This window comes from Crocuta crocuta, unplaced genomic scaffold (genome assembly GCF_008692635.1).
Source record: "Crocuta crocuta isolate KB4526 unplaced genomic scaffold, BGI_CrCroc_1.0 scaffold374, whole genome shotgun sequence".
NCBI lineage: Eukaryota > Metazoa > Chordata > Mammalia > Carnivora > Hyaenidae > Crocuta > Crocuta crocuta.
This window is the reverse complement of record NW_027532613.1, coordinates 474,881-490,385: the sequence shown is the minus strand read 5'-3', so window position 1 is coordinate 490,385 and position 15,505 is coordinate 474,881.

Genomic DNA, 15,505 nt, shown 5'->3' with positions numbered 1-15,505 from the left:
CATCATCCCTCAATGCAGGCCACACTTTGACTCTGAAAAACGGGACCATAAGGACATGGTCCAGTAGACAGCTCTCTGCTGCTCTGCCTTAATCCTGCGGCCGTTGTTCATATTTCTGGAGGGACCGATGCACCACACACCCTTCAGGCAATCTCGAGCTCGCTTTCCTTCTCTCAGCTGGGTGTTTGATGGACACTGCGTGGCAGTGAGTTCGAGACTGTATTCCCTGCCAAATACCTGAAGTGCAGCGCTCGGGCTGCCAATTAAACACGGCCCCATATGCCTTACAGACACACAAGCAGCTGGACTCTGCCAGCCCTAGGGGGAGGGTTGTCATTCTCTCACGACAATCGACGCGCCTACTGGCGACCTGGACTTGATCAGAGGGCCACCCCCTTGGCTCTGAGCTGAGCTGAAGGAGCGCGCAGGGTGTTCCGATGCCCTCCCAGACCAGGAGCGTCTGTGCCACAGGGCAGGGCCGTGTCTCCGAAAATGCAGACCCTCGGATTCCGCCATCAAATGCCTAAAACAAGAGGCGTGGTCTATATGACTTCCAAGTTCCCTTGCAGTAGGGACATTGGTAATTCCAGAAGGAAAATGCTCCATGGGAGGAGGGCTGTTAACCACTAGAAAATTCTACCAGAAGAGCGGGTGAAATTGCCTGCCTCCAAGAAACCCATGCTGTTTGGGATAAATTGGAACAGATCTGCCTGGAGGCAGGGGTCTGGATGGGATGGCCTCTGGCATGCTTATCAAAACATCCCAGGTGGTGACTAGTTGGCTGGCTCATCTGTCTGTCTCCTAAGTGTGCACGCCCTGGTTTTGGTTACTTGTGTTCCTGGAGCACACACTCCCTCTGCGTGTGGAGACATGTGTGTGCACGCCCGTGCACCTTGGTGCGACCCTCCCCAGTTAGCAGCTGTGGTGCAAGGAGCCCCCTCGGCAGAGTCTTTCCTGGGAAATGCATTGGGCTGCATGGCATTCCCCTCATAAAAATACAATAAACAGCCCTGCGGGGGGCAGGGGGGTGGGCGCCGCGTAATGACTATAACCCAGTGGTGTTCTTGGAAAGGCCTCTTCAGAAGCAAAGCCGAGAAGACTTAACAGAAATCTTTGGGGTAATTAGGTTTCTGCAGTGCACAAACCTCTTAAATCATCAAGAGTCAGAGAGGACTTGGTCTGTAAATCCTACATCAAGCCGTGCTGGGCCCCAGGGCCGCCCCTGCTTCCCCCGCCTTCCCCCTCGGCATTGGGCTGTTGGCCCCCCAGGAACCCCACTTTCCTGTAGATGCGCTGTGGGGACCCATCTTGACCCACATGAGAAAACGGTTATTGCTGAGGCGCGCAGGGAGGCTGAGGCAGGGCGCTGCTCTGCTGTCCAGGGTGGGGCCCCACAAGCCAAGTGGATGGATTTTTCTCTGGGGGGCCCATGGGTTCATGGTCCCAGATGGATGGCTGGGATGTCTGAACAAATGTTTTGGTCAAGGACGGAAAAGAGAACTTCCCACCGACTTCCTTCCAATTCCCAAAGTCCCTTTTCCCACCCTCACGAGTATGTGGGCCTCGAGGGAGGTTCAGAGCCTGGCGGGGTACAGGGCGGTACAGAGTGTGGACAGTATGAGGGACAAGGCCAGGCTGGCTTGCCTGCTTTCCTAGTGGGTCCTCAGGCCCTGCCTTCCCCACCTCCTCCTAGATGCAGAAAGAAGAGGGACCCTCCTTCTTTCTCCTGGGCTCCGCCCCCCCCTTTTCCCCTGGGGGGCTCTGTACGTGGCTGGGCTGGAAACCGAGCCCTCCCTGCACTGCCTGGGAGCTGGGTTAAGGGGCAGGGAGGGAATGAAAAGCAATCCGGGAGGTCCTGGGCCTCAGTGGCAAGCACACCTTCAGGGCATTTAGGGAAAGTAGATTAAGAAATCTTTTTCCAGATAAGAGAGGCCTGTAAAGAGGCCAAAGAAAGGGAAAACCACCCCCCTTTGATCACAAGGGATTGTAATTACTCAGCTATTGATTGGGATAATAAGTTTGCCAAAACTCCAGAGAAGGAGAGATATTCCTCCAGGTATTTAGTTTTCGCAGGATTTGCTGAGCTCCTCCGTGAAGTTAAAGTCAATTTGGAGGCCTGGGCCTGGCCCCGAAGTCCCCAGAATGGGAGTCGGAGGCCTCTTCCTCCTGTAGACAGGTGTGCATGCCCTGGCGGGCTGAACTCCCTGCCCGGAGCTGTCCCCGCCATCAATACCCACAAGATCATCGCTGTTACTCATAACCTTTGGGACTCCTTGGGGTTGAGTGGCATCAAGAACTGAAGCTGGCTTCACAAACAGAGGAAGCCCTCAGCCTGGACTCCAGAATCTTCTTTAGTACTTTTCTTTCTTCTCTCTCTATCACCGCTGTCCTGCATGTGTGTGCATGCACACTCACCCACGCACACACCCATACCCGTGCTTGTGCACGCCCACCTACACCCCCAGCACACGTGTCTTCCCTGCACCGTGCCCACACGTCCACACCCAGCAGGCACCGTGTGGGATCAAGGGCTCTGGCTTTGGGGTCAGTCGAACCTGGACTCAAGACTCGCAATCCTGAGCAAGTCCCTTTATCTTTTTGGGGTGGCAGAGTTATGTGCAGAATGGGGGTCACAGCCCAGGACGCCATGTCGCATGGCTGTTGAGAAGAGCAAATGAGGCTCAGGTCGTTCAACACCTGCCTTGTCGGAAGCGCCCAATGAAAGTCTTGGTTATTGCCATCGTGATGCTCTACCCATTCTCTGGCATTTTGCAGGAATAATTGCTTCTGTAGAATTTTCTCTCGTCACACCCGCAAGCCAAGGCTCTTCTCAGTCTTCCGGGCCCAGCCCAGACCTCAGCTTTGCTCCATTCTGTGTGCCTCCCTTTGGCTCCCACTGAGGTGGTCTGTACCTGTTAGGGCTGTCACCACTGCTTGCTTTGAGTTTTGAGTTTGAAATCGAGGAGGGCAGGGGCTATGACTTCTTCATCTTTATATCTCCCCTGCTTCAAGCCCAGAGCTTGCCACTAAACACACCTGATATATATAGGTGCAATATATCTTAGTTGGTTTTTTATAATAATAGGTGCCATTTAGTGAGCAATTACTATGTGCCTGCCTCTTTTCATGATCACAATGAATCCTCATACAAGCCCTACAAAATATTACTACTTCCATTTTATAGTTGTGGAAAGTAAGGCTCTGGACAGATTAAGTCACTGAGCGGCCACACCGCTGATGTGAGGCCAGACCCGGCTCCAAGCGGAGCCCATACTTATATGGGACTAGGCAGACCCAGCACATCTTTCCCTGGACAGGTCCCAACCCCCAGGCAGCCTGCACGCGAAGCAGCTTCTAGCTCTTAGCATGCTTTGTGGTGAGTGGGAAACAGCTGCTGAGTAGCTTGGAAAGATGGCAGCTCCATCCTGCCTGAGTCTAAGAAATGCCCAGGGCAGCAGAGGCCGGTCTCGTTAAGCAGGGATGTAAACATCAGCACAGGCATGACAGCCTGGCCGAGGCGGAGGCGGAGGATCCGAGGGGTCCAACAGCAGCCCCTACGTTGGAGGCACTGCGAGGACCGTGGTGTGATGAGGCGCCAGCACATCTTGCCTGTCAAGGAAGGACCCCTCCAGGAGGTCTAGGCTGGCAGAAGGCAGGGGGGAAGGTTGCTTCCACCAGAACATAAGTACTGGTGGGGAACGGACACAGAGGGAACGGGCACCTGGCATCGGAGCTACGGAAGACGGAAAGGACGAAGATGAAGGAGAGACTGATAATACTACTGATGGCGCCGATGATATTGATTGACGGGGTGCCCAGCACCGTGCGATGCAGGAAGTGAGCAACTAGCTTCGCCTCGGCAACGTGAACATGTTTGTTTCCGAGTGCAAGCGCGCTCCTCCCTCTTTCTAGACTGCCGACACCCAGGAGGACCCCCAACTCTCTCTGATGCCTTCAGTGAGCATTTATTCCATGCCTTATTTGGGTTTGCCCATGGGATGGGCCCCGCGGAGACAAATGGAACTTAGAACTGGAGGAACCCACAGTCTAGTGGAGAACAGGACACATAGTAACTGATGCAGTGGGATGTGGGTCAGTAGAGAGTACAGTAAAACCCAGGTTTGCGAGCTTAATTTGTTCCGGAAACATGCTTGTAATCCAGGGGCGCCTGGGTGGCTCAGTCGGTTGAGTGTCCGGCCTCGGCTCAGGTCATGATCTCAGTTTGTGGGTTCAAGCCCCGCGTCGGGCTCCGTGCTGACAGCTCAGAGCCTGGAGCCTGCTTCAGATTCTGTGTCTCCCGCTCTCTCTGACCCTCCCCTGCTCATGCTCTGTCTCTCTCTGTCTCAAAAATAAAGTTTAAAAATTAAAAAAAAAATGCTTGTAATCCAAAGCACTTGTATATCAAAGCAAATTTCCCCATAAGAAATAATGGAAACTCAGATGATTCGTTCCACAACCCAAAACTATTCATATAAAAATGATTACAGTACTGTAATATAATACTGTATATTCAAGTGTTCTGGGAAATGGGAGGAAGATGTAGGGTGGAGGCAATATGGGGGCGAGGAGGAGGGGAGGATTCGGGTAGGTGGAGTGTGGTGGGGACACTGGGCAGAGGCCACGATTTCATAGATGTCTGGGGGGCGTGAGAGTGTGTGGTGTGTCTGTGATGGGCCTAATGGAGAGCCCAGTGTGTCTGGGGGGGAGGGGGGATATATGAGCAGTTGTAACAGATAAGGTCTGAAAGATACGGTGGGACAAAACTGTGAGAAAGCTTTGAAAGACATGTTGTTGAATCAATCAACAGATTTATTTATTGAACATCTGCTATGTGCCAAGTATGGAATCTGTCACTGGGACTATAATGGCAAGCATACCAGAGCGGGTCTCTGTCTCCTGCATAGGACAGCCATATGTCTCTGTTTCCTTCTTGTCCTGGAATAATTACTACAAAAGCCTCCCTTCGCTTGCAGAAATGCACATTGTTTTTGTGGTCATTCCACCCAGAGAGCTTCAGCCTGGCGCAGAAGGCAGAAAGATCTAGAACCCCACATTGTGCTGGGTGGTCTGAAGGCCACGTACAGGTCCCACTCCAGCAGCCTCCGGAGGAATTTAGACTTTTCGCAGGCAACACGAAGACATACAAGGTTTTTAAGGTGGAGATCTCCGTTTGGGAAGCCATGGGATTTCCTGTTGAAGATTTCTGCTCCCCGCCCCTCTCTTTTTCTCTTCCAGTTATTAACAATAAAAAATTGAAAAAAAAAATAACACTTTTTATTACAGAGCATTTCACACTGTAAATGAGCCTCATGGGCGTATTTCTCATCGCGGGGGGTGGGGGGGGCAGAGTGTAAAGGCAACGCCAGGGCGTCGGCTCAAGCTCGCTCTCCTTGCTCTTGCCTCTAACCAGCGGCCTGATTATACGCAGGCTCCTTCACCAGGCTGGCGGAGGCTTCCTCTTCTTTAAGAAGGGCTGGTCTTTCCTGCTTCCAAGGGGGTTTGGGAGAGTTGGAAGTCGTGAGTAATGACATCCTAGGATGCACACAGTAAGGCATCCTACAGGCGGTACTGTTACTAGATCTTCTGAGCTTATGATTGTTTAAGAAAAGGTGCTGTGCCTCATAGAGAAATGTATTTGATTGAAACACAGGAAACTGGGGACAGAGTGGAAGTTAGTGGACAACTGAATGAAGGCCCGTACGGCTTCAGCCTCTAGAAGGAAATTGGGTTGAACAACAAACACCTCAGTTGTCCCAGATGTCCCTCTCTGGAGGGGATGTGAATAATGGGGGAGGAGGGCCGTGCACGTGTAAGGGCAGGAGGTATAAGGGAAATCTCTGTACCTTCTCCTCATTTTTGCTGTGAACCTGAAACTGCCCTAAAAAAATAATGTCTTAGGGCCCCTGGGTGGCTCAGTTGGTTAGGCGCTGACTCTTGATATTGGCTCAGGTCATGATCTCATGGTTCATGGGTTCAAGCCCCGAGTCAGGCACCACACTGATAGCTCGGAGTCTGTTTGGGATTCTCTCTCCCTGTCTCTCTGCTCCTTCCCTGCTTGTGCTCACACACTCTCTCTCTCTCAAAATAAATAAATAAACTTAAAAAAAAGTCTTAATAGAATTCACAAACAAAACAAACGCATACCCACCCTTTACAGCTGGACCGTTCGTGGCTCTTAAGCACCAGGATCTGCTTGCCTGGCAGACTAAGAAGCGTGGGGGAGAGGCTTCTCATGGGACAGATTTTGAAAACCCAGGCTTTCCTGCAGAGCCAGGACAGGACTGTGGATGCCCGGGAAATCAGGCAGTGAGGTCTTAACAGGAATTTCCTGGGCTCCATCTTTCCCCCGCTCTTCCTCATTCCTCTGGTTTGCACAGAACTCCCTCATTGGGGGAGATGGAGGCTCTTGAGAGCAGTGACACTGTCCCGAGACTGGGGACGGGGCAGGCCAGCTGGGTTGGATGCAGGAGACCCTGGCCTGTGCGTGAGGGCGAGGTGGCCGTGAACTCCGCGGGCCCGTCTGTACCGCGGATACTCCAGAGCTAGGAACGCGCCAACCTTCTCCATGCAAGTCTGGCCGGTGTCTTGACTGGGAGGCCGGACTCCTAGGGTCTCATCTCCTTTCTGATTTGCCTCTGCTGTTGTTCAGATTTATCTGCTGGGGCTGCCATAACCAGAGGCTGGGCGGCTTCGATTGTAGAAATTTGTTTTTTCCTCACCCTGGAGGCCAGAGTCTGAGATCAAGGCGCTGGTAGGGTTATTTCTTCCGAGGCTTCTCTCCGTGGCTTGCAGATAACTGTCTTCTCCCTGCGTCTGCACGCCGCCTCCTCTCTGTGCGTGTCTGTGTCCTAATCTCTTTTCATAAGGACATCCGCCATATTGGATTCGTGCCCACCCCAGTGACCTCATTCAACCTTCAATTACTCTTTAAAGACCCAAATCTCTAAATACAGTCACATTCTGACCTCCTGGAGGGTTAGGACTTAAACATATGAAATTGGGGGGAAGGGCGGAACACAGTGCAGTCTATGACATACAACTAGACGAGTTACTCCTTTGGTCTTAGCTCCTTGGGAGAGAAGAAAAGTGGGTGGGTTGGCCTCCTGGGCCTCTTTCCTTGGAGAGGAGTGGAATTGAGACCCTGGTGGCTTTTGGAAGTAGATGCAAACCCTTCTCTGAAGACTCCTGGCTTTCTTTCCCCAGAGCCACTGGGTCATTCTCCACTGGTGTTTTGCTTCCTGGACCCTGCCTTCTGCCTCCTCAAGCCTGCCTCTGGCATGGGGATCTGTGTTCTGTGTCTGGCTGAGAAATAGGTGTCTTTTCTGAGCTTACACTTCACCTGAGACTGTTAAAATGCATTTATCTTTTACAGAAGTCCCTTTACCAGAAAAGAGCTCTAAGCCGCTGACGATCCCGGGCAGAAAGCCCCCCTTCTGTGAGATCAGAGGGCCAAGGAATTTACTGTGCTTTCCTTCCTTTTACCCCGTCTTTCCTCTGCAGGCGAAGGCAGGAGGCCACACCTGTGTTGGGAATATCACAGACATGCTGGGACCCGCAAATGTGTCATTAGCCCACCAGGATGGCATGGAGCAGCTGCATCTGAAGGTGATTTAACACAGGTAGAACCCTACTTACGAATGGGCAGGGTTCCAAAGATTAGCTGGGAAGTTGGTTACCATGAGGTGGGAATGTTTTTTTGTCTCATAGAAAAAGTGTTAAATGTAGGGGGAGATTTTCAGGGAAGTCCTTGAAAATCTATTAACTCACATGCAACGGAAGTACTAAACACGACCGCTTCTGGCCCTGGCACCTAAATAAATGCTACACGCACCAGCCATTCACTGGGAAAATATACTGTGAGTTCCAACTCTGTGTATCAGGATGAATGCTTCTCCCTCGTCCACGTAGCTGGTCTGACAGCGGACGTGTGGGAAGGGTGCTTTTAGGGGAGGGAAAGAAGGGCGACATTGGCCAGATGCTTCTGGACGCCGCTAAAGCAATCTATCAAGAGTGCAAAACATTCACGTTTTTAAAAGCATGCACACACAGTCGATCCCATTCAACCTCACAGTAACCTTGTAATGTGAGTGTTCCGATGTCTGTTCTGGGGAGTGGAGTATCGGACCCAGAGATGTCAAGCGAATCCTTCAGGGTCACACAGCAGAGACAGCTGCAGATTTCAAGAGTGTCATGGCTCTCACATCGGCGTCTAATGTCTGGGTCGGCACCTCTCCAGCTCATCTCTGTTGGGGAACACAGGCCCTGGGTTTTGATGAGTCCTTGAAGGGTCCACCTTGGCAGGGAGCGTAGGCTTGCTCTTCTGCAGGAGTGACCGTGACCCTGGGAAGGGCTAGGACGGGGCATCTCACGCTGCTCTGTGAGGGCCAGACAGAGGCTCGGAGTTGGTGGCAGCCAGTGCAGATTGCAGAGATTTTAGGATAAATGGTGATTTTCCTCGTTGGTGATTTCCCAAGGCTACTGAGGCCTGACAGTTCTGGCAGGGAAACCAAATTTAAATGAGTCCCTTTTCAAGTCTGCCCGAGGGGTAGGCATTAGTCAGAGAACTAACAGCCTCGCCTGCCTGTTTCCTGTGTTCTGCACCCTGGAGTGGGAGCTCATGAGGAAACGCGGCCATTGCTCCAAAGGTACCTTGGACGTGGACAGGGGAAGACAAACAAACAGACACGAGTCTTGCACACGCTGACAAAGGAAATGTACTACAAGTCCACGTGCATTCCTCTCCCCCGAGAGCAGAACTGCGGAGGGAATCTGTGGTCATCAGAGTCGGGGCAGGGTCACTCAGACGAGGCTTCAGAGCTGCTCACCAGAAACCCTACAGGGTGTGAGGACTGGAAAGCTGTCTAGATTCTAGATACTGAGTCCAATCTATGTATTTTCAGATGAAAAGCCAAGACTCAGGATGGCCAGTGATTGGCTTGAGGATCTAAGACGGTGAACGAGAGAGTCAGGATCAGAATCCAGGTGCCCCTGCTATGTGTCTAGTTACTCTTAGACACAGAGGAACTGGAATTGGGGGAGGAACCAATTGAAAAAGGTGCCAGAGGAAGGGAGCAGGGAGAGAGGATTTTACAGACCAGCATTCATATTGAGCAGAAGTGAGATATTAGGGGGATACGGGGATGGGGGTCATGTGACCGAAGACCTTGAATGCCGAGTAGACTAAATCTGGGTGTGTTTTTTTTTCTCCCCCCCACCCCCACAGTTGGCAATAAGGACCTGGGGGATGGACTCCCTTGAGCTACCTTCCAGGGCTTTCTTCTGCTAATATTATTAGTAAAACAGATTATTCCGCAAAGACTCCACCTTAAATCAAAAGCTTTCAGCTTTTTAGAGTTCACCCAGGATGTTAATCTGGGTCAGAAATTCTGTACTCCATGCTCTGCACTGGAAGGAAGGCATCAAATCCCAGACTTTGAGGGCTCTCTTGCTGGTTTGTTTTTAATCCTTTTTGATGATTATTTATTTTGAGAAAGAGAGAGAGAGAGTGCGCGAGCGAGCGAGCACGCACACGTGTGAGTGGAGGAGAGAGAGGGAGAGAGAGTCCCAAGCAGGCTCTGAGCTGTCAGCACAGAGCCCGATGCAGGGCTCTGTGAGATCATGACCTGAGCCAAAAAGCAAGAGGCAGACGCTTAACCGGCTGAGCCACCCAGGGGTGCCTGGAGTCACTTGTGTTGCAGCTCAGCCAGACATAAGGCCTTTTGCTGCACAGAATTGAATCCTGTGGGCCGGGTCTCAGCCTTCCCCATGTATCTCGGGTAGGACCCCTTAGGGCTCCTTAGAGAAGCAGCTTTGTGTATGTGGATGCTGGATGGGGACGGAGCGGAAGGGAGAGGGCAAGGAGCCTTGCCGAGGAGGCCAACAAGATACAAGCTCGCAGCCGATCGGCTGCTTGCTGCCAGTGGTCTGTTGGTGTTGCAGAAACATGGCTCCAGCACCAGGGGAGAATGTAAGGGTCAAGAACTGCAAATTGTAAACCACAGTGAAGTGAGATGAATCAATCTGCAGTGACCTAATAGACAGGAGGAAAGGCTGCTAACAGCAGGCTTAGAAAAGGCTCCCGGATGTGCAGGGCAGCGGGAGATCATGACCAGGCACTCTGTCCACTCGGACAACCAGGCCCGGGCAGCTTCGGTCACATGGTTGTCAGGGTGGAACCGGGCCACCTGGGACCGGACAGCTTCTCCCCGGTGCCACGTCCTGTCCTCAAAGGTCAGGGTGGAAGACGGTTCCAGGCAGCAAGCCTGCCTGCGGTCACGGACTCCGGAGAGGAAAATGTTCCTTTTGTTCACATGGCTGCCATTCTTTTCTGATTTATAATACACGTCTGTTATCAGAAATATAGAAAATCTGTAGAAGAAAGCAGGATATCATTCACGGGCACACCGCCAAAGATCATTACTATTAATATTTCAGGGGATTTCCTTTCAGGCTCCCCACCCCACCCCCGCCATGTATCCACAGTTTAAAATACAATTGGAATTATATTATATTTACATTCTTATAATCTTTTGTCATGTAAGATTATATCATGAGCCAGTCCCCATGCTATTAAATATTATTCTGTAATACGTCCTGAAACACTTTCATGGCATATTCAATTCTGTGTCTGGGCATATATTTAGTTAACCAACCATGATTGGCTATTCAGACTGTTTGCCAGTTTGTACCAACGTAAACACTACTATGAACGAATATCTTTTCATCATCATGATATTTGGCCACGCTCCTGATGGTTTCCTTAGGTCACTTTCCCAGAAGAGGAATCCATGCTTCAGGGGCTCCCTGCACCCCCCCGCCCCCACCTGGAATGCTGTACCAATCTGCACTCCCATTCATCACTGGCTATGACAGTGCCCGTTTTACTGCCCATTTGCCAATAAGTATGACTTATTATATTCTTCTAAGTGGAAGGTCATCTTTCCAGAGGCAGGCTCAGCTTACTGACAGCATGAGCCACAAGCATGGCAGTGAACTTCTTTGTGCATGTGGGCAGAGCCCAGCCAACCCACGCATGGGGAGAGTCAGAAAACCTAAGAAGACAGAGGCCGAATGAAGCCGATCTTCAGGCAGCCACGGGAGCTAGGGAGGGGGCAAGGGACCCGTGGATGGGGTGAGACTCGATCCATCCTTCTCCAAAACTCGAAGTGTACTGAACTACCGTGCAAAACCCCTCCTCCCGGAGCTCCTGCCCAGGAATGCTCCCTGGCTGATGAGGAAATGAGAGAACAAAGCAGACCAGCACAAAGGCGGGCTTAGTGCTCTGGAAGGCCAGCGATGTGCAAAGCCCCTGACGCTAAGCAGAAATGAAAACGTTAATGGTGAGACATCCAAAGAAAATGTATTCCATATGTACGGGCCGGCTGGCGGCAAAGGAATACAAATGCACTCGGAGATTAGCTGGGGAGAGGGAAGCGGCAGCAGATAACTTTGGACTTGCTTTCCGGCACCTTAGGTCAGTGTTAGCCGAGGGGACCTGGGGGCTGCTGAATCGGACCGTGTTCCTGACTCCAGGAACAGATAAACTTATCAGTATTGTAGCGTATTTTAAATAATCACAAGAGCCATAATTTATGGGGTGAGCCCAGTACCTAGTCTACACTCAAGCTACCTGCTCTCATGCAACTCATTTCGTCGCCAGAACGGCTCTGTGGAGGAGGAGCCGCCCCGTACCCCAGGTGAGAGAAGGGACACACCAGGAGATGAAGGGACTTGCCTAATTCATCAGCGTGGCAGAGCCTGGATCTTAAATCAGGCCTATGTGATCTGCTGCCTGTGTTCTTTCCACGGCTGTGCCTGAGTAGGGCTTGGTTTCCAGACTCCTGGAGGTGGAGATGGGGGTGGGGAGCCCTCGCTGTCCAGGATCCTGGAAGACAAGGACTCACAGCCATTCTGAGCTGCCCTGGCCGATAGACGTCAACGGGCTTTCCACTCCCTCCGTCTGCCACACGGCTAGGGACGACGCCCAGATGAGCGTGGGCATCCTGAGGGTGACCATGGCCAATGGGTTTGAACATGCCGTTCTTGTGGCTGGTGAGCCACGGTCTCTGGGGCAGGGCATTCCCGAGAGCGCCTTGGTGATGAGCGGGTGGCTGCTGTTACAATCTACACTTTCCTGCTGTGGAAAGCCACACACGCAGAATCCCTGGAAGACAGTCCCTCAAAGACATGGCCCCACGCCCATGGGAGGGCTACACCTTTCTGCTCGTCAGACACCAGACTGTGCTGGGAGAATTGCTTTGTCTGCGCCTGACTCCTCTGGACACCTCTGGCTTGCCTTACGCATGCATTCCATGGGAAACAGGGAACGGAGTAGGCATTGAAGGACCCAGAAGGAATTACTCGTAAGGAATCTCTGGGAGGCCTGGAAAACCGGCTAGTGCCCAGCCACCCTGAGCTTCTCGCCTCATTAGGGCCTCCTCAGACTCCCCCAATTGTCCCCCTGCGACGTACGTTCTGCTGAGCACGGAGAATTCTTCGTGCTGACTTGCTCTTTTGCTGGAAAAACACTGGACAGACAAGAATAGGATTCTTTTTCTCTATTTAAAAAACAAAACAAGACAAAAACCAAAGCACAGAGCTTTTAAGTAAAGTGCTGGGGGATCGACTGTTCAGGGAAAGATGGGGAATGGCTATTCTCTAACTGAGAAACTCCGGGTTTGCTAGACCAGCGTGGAATCAGTCTCGGGTACAAGGTGACTTACTTTGTGCCCAGGTTCTGAGGCTCCAAGGGATGATGTGCCTACCGGGTAATATTAGTAGCATTTGCTGAGCCCTTCTGTGTGTGAGCCAGAGGTATTCAGTGCCTGGCATGTCACCCCGATTAATTCTCTGCATATTGCCCCGAGGTATCATGCCCATTCTGCAGATGCGGAGATTGAGGTTTAGAGAGGCGTGGTATTTGTTCATGATTGTGTTTATTCAGGGCCAGAGCTGGGATTCAAACCAGGGAAGACCAGAGGACACGCCTGCAACCGCTTCCTTCTGTTATCCTGCTTCCCGGGGATTAAGGGTTTCTACTCCAGGAAAGAATATGTAATTTTCTTTTTCTTGGTCCTTCAGTATTGCAGATAAATACCCATGACAAGGCCTCTGGGAGGGGCCTTCAAGTCAGCTCCATATGATTAAAAAGGATCAATTGGACCCAACTAAATAGTCTATTTGTTCTCGTGACTGTCCCTGAGTGGGACAGGTGGTCCAAGGTATAGCACTGATTTGTCTGCTGTCTGTCCCTGCTGACATCACTCTGTGTTCTTGATGAATAAACAGCCTCCAGCGAGCCTCCGATGAGCGCAGCGTCCATTCTTCCCCCACCCCACGGTCTCACTGCGAGTAGATTTGAGAGGAAAATCCCTGTTTGGCTGAAGTAGGAGGAATCATAAAAACACACTGGGCTTTAGCAATGTAAATATCTGCACAGTTAGATGGATGAGGGCGATGGAGAGGTGCCAGAGGAAGGCTGGGTGTGAGAATCTGGCAGACAGAGATGGATGTGAAGAAACACGGGGAGTGAGAGAAAAGCAAAAGGCAAAAAGCCACAAGCATGGGTGGAGAGGGAAGCGCTGGGGGTGGTCACGGGACCGAGAAGCTGCAGTTCAGAGGAGAGGGAGATGGGAGCCCAGTTGGTCTCTGTGGCTGGGCGGGTGAGGGAGGCATGGCCCCTTGGGGGAACCCATGGGTGGGATGCATCCAGTATAAAAAAGCAGCTTTGCTTCCTTCGTGTCCAAGTCTGTTTGGAGAGGGATAGGGAAGACTCGTGGATGTAGAATGGAGGTTCCCAAGGTGGGGTTTCTGGGCCAGCAGCATCAACATTGCCTGGGAATGGGTTGGAAATGCAAACTTCAGGCCCTGCACCAGACCCTCTGACTCAGAAACTCTGAGGCCCAGTCCAACACTGTGTGTTTTAGCAAGCCCTGCAGGCGATTCGGATGCACACTGGAGGTTGAGAATCACTGGTGCGGAGGGGTGCGGAGAACGAGGAGGTGAGAGAGATCAGGAGTGTGTAGAGGTCTCGCTCAAATTCAAGTGTCATGGGGGAAAAGACAGAAGGCAACAGTTTTGTCTTGGTGCAAAAGTGCGCAGCGCATGGGGATCATGGAGGGTCACCAGAGGAGAGCGGGAACGTGTCGGGGGCTGCCGTCAGTCATTCCTGGAGCAAGGCGGGACGTGGAGGAGGGCAGAGCAGCCAGCAGAAGGCTCGTGGGACAGCCCAGGAACCAAGCAGCCTGTTAAAGGCTAGTGACTGGTCTTAATGGTGTTGGAGCTCCGTCAGGTTTCCATCAACGTGTAGAAGAGCATGGGTGCAGGTGGGAGGCCCCAGCGGAAGGGATGCTGCATAGCACTTGGGCTCTGGTGGACTTAGGGAGTGGTCCCCACTCTCATTTCCCTGTCGCCATGGCAGAAATGCAACCAATGGCTAGGGTGCCCAGAGACCCTTTTGTTTGGATGTCACTCTTTTCCTCTTTGCTCACCAGGGGAGGCTCTGATTCTCCCTCTCCTAGACGGTAAGCTCCTAAGAATCGGGGTCCAAGTGATTGTAGTTCCTCTATATTGCATGATGTGCCCTTGAACACAGGCCTCGGGCTTGCTGTGGGTGCTGACAAGGGCTGGAGAAGCCTGCACCTGGTAGGAAGGTGAGCCACGTGACCTCAGTCTTCCAGGTCTCTGCTTCTACATAATGGGTTGATGAAGGTCTCGTCCATCTTCATTGATTGTATTTTATTTTTGTTTTACTTCTTTGTCCACTCTTGATATTGGAAAGAGATGGATGGGCTGAGAGCTGGAGACATTTCTCTCTGAACCCTGACATTTGGGTTGTCTTAGTTAAGGCTGATGCCCGGCCGAGCTGCACTCCTAGCCAAGACAGGGCACCCCCCTCCCCGCCATCCCAGACCTCAGCAGCAGAGAAGACACAGGCTTCACGTAGTCACTTGTACTTATTGCTACGCAAACCCTACAAGGACACAGGGAATCTTCTGCCTGGGTAAATAATCATGACTGTACTTACAGTTTTGAAAATGTTCATATTGGGCCTTTTTCATATAGATTCAAATCTGCTCTGGAGATTGCACTTTAAGAAAAGATGTTTTTGTGTTCCTTTCCCTTTGGATTCGTGGGCAGACCACCCGGAAGCCTCTTAAGGATCCCATTTGGAGACCCACTGTGTTAGCAGATAGCACGGGTGGAGAGAAATGGCTCCTCCTGTTAATAGATCAGGAGGAACTAGCTAATGAACTTGAGGAGAGGAAACAAAAATCATCAACAAAAAACAACAACACCCAGTTGAAAGCAATATCCATTAGTGTAGCACGCTCAACACAACCATGAATTATTGTGTTGATTGGAGGAGACAAGCCATAAATTTCTCCTATTAAAGTTCTTGACTCACAATATCAGGCAGAGACTAATGACTTAAAAATAATATGTGCAAATGCCATCAGGATACAGATGACCTGGGCGGTAGCCCCAGCAGGGAACGCCGGTCTGA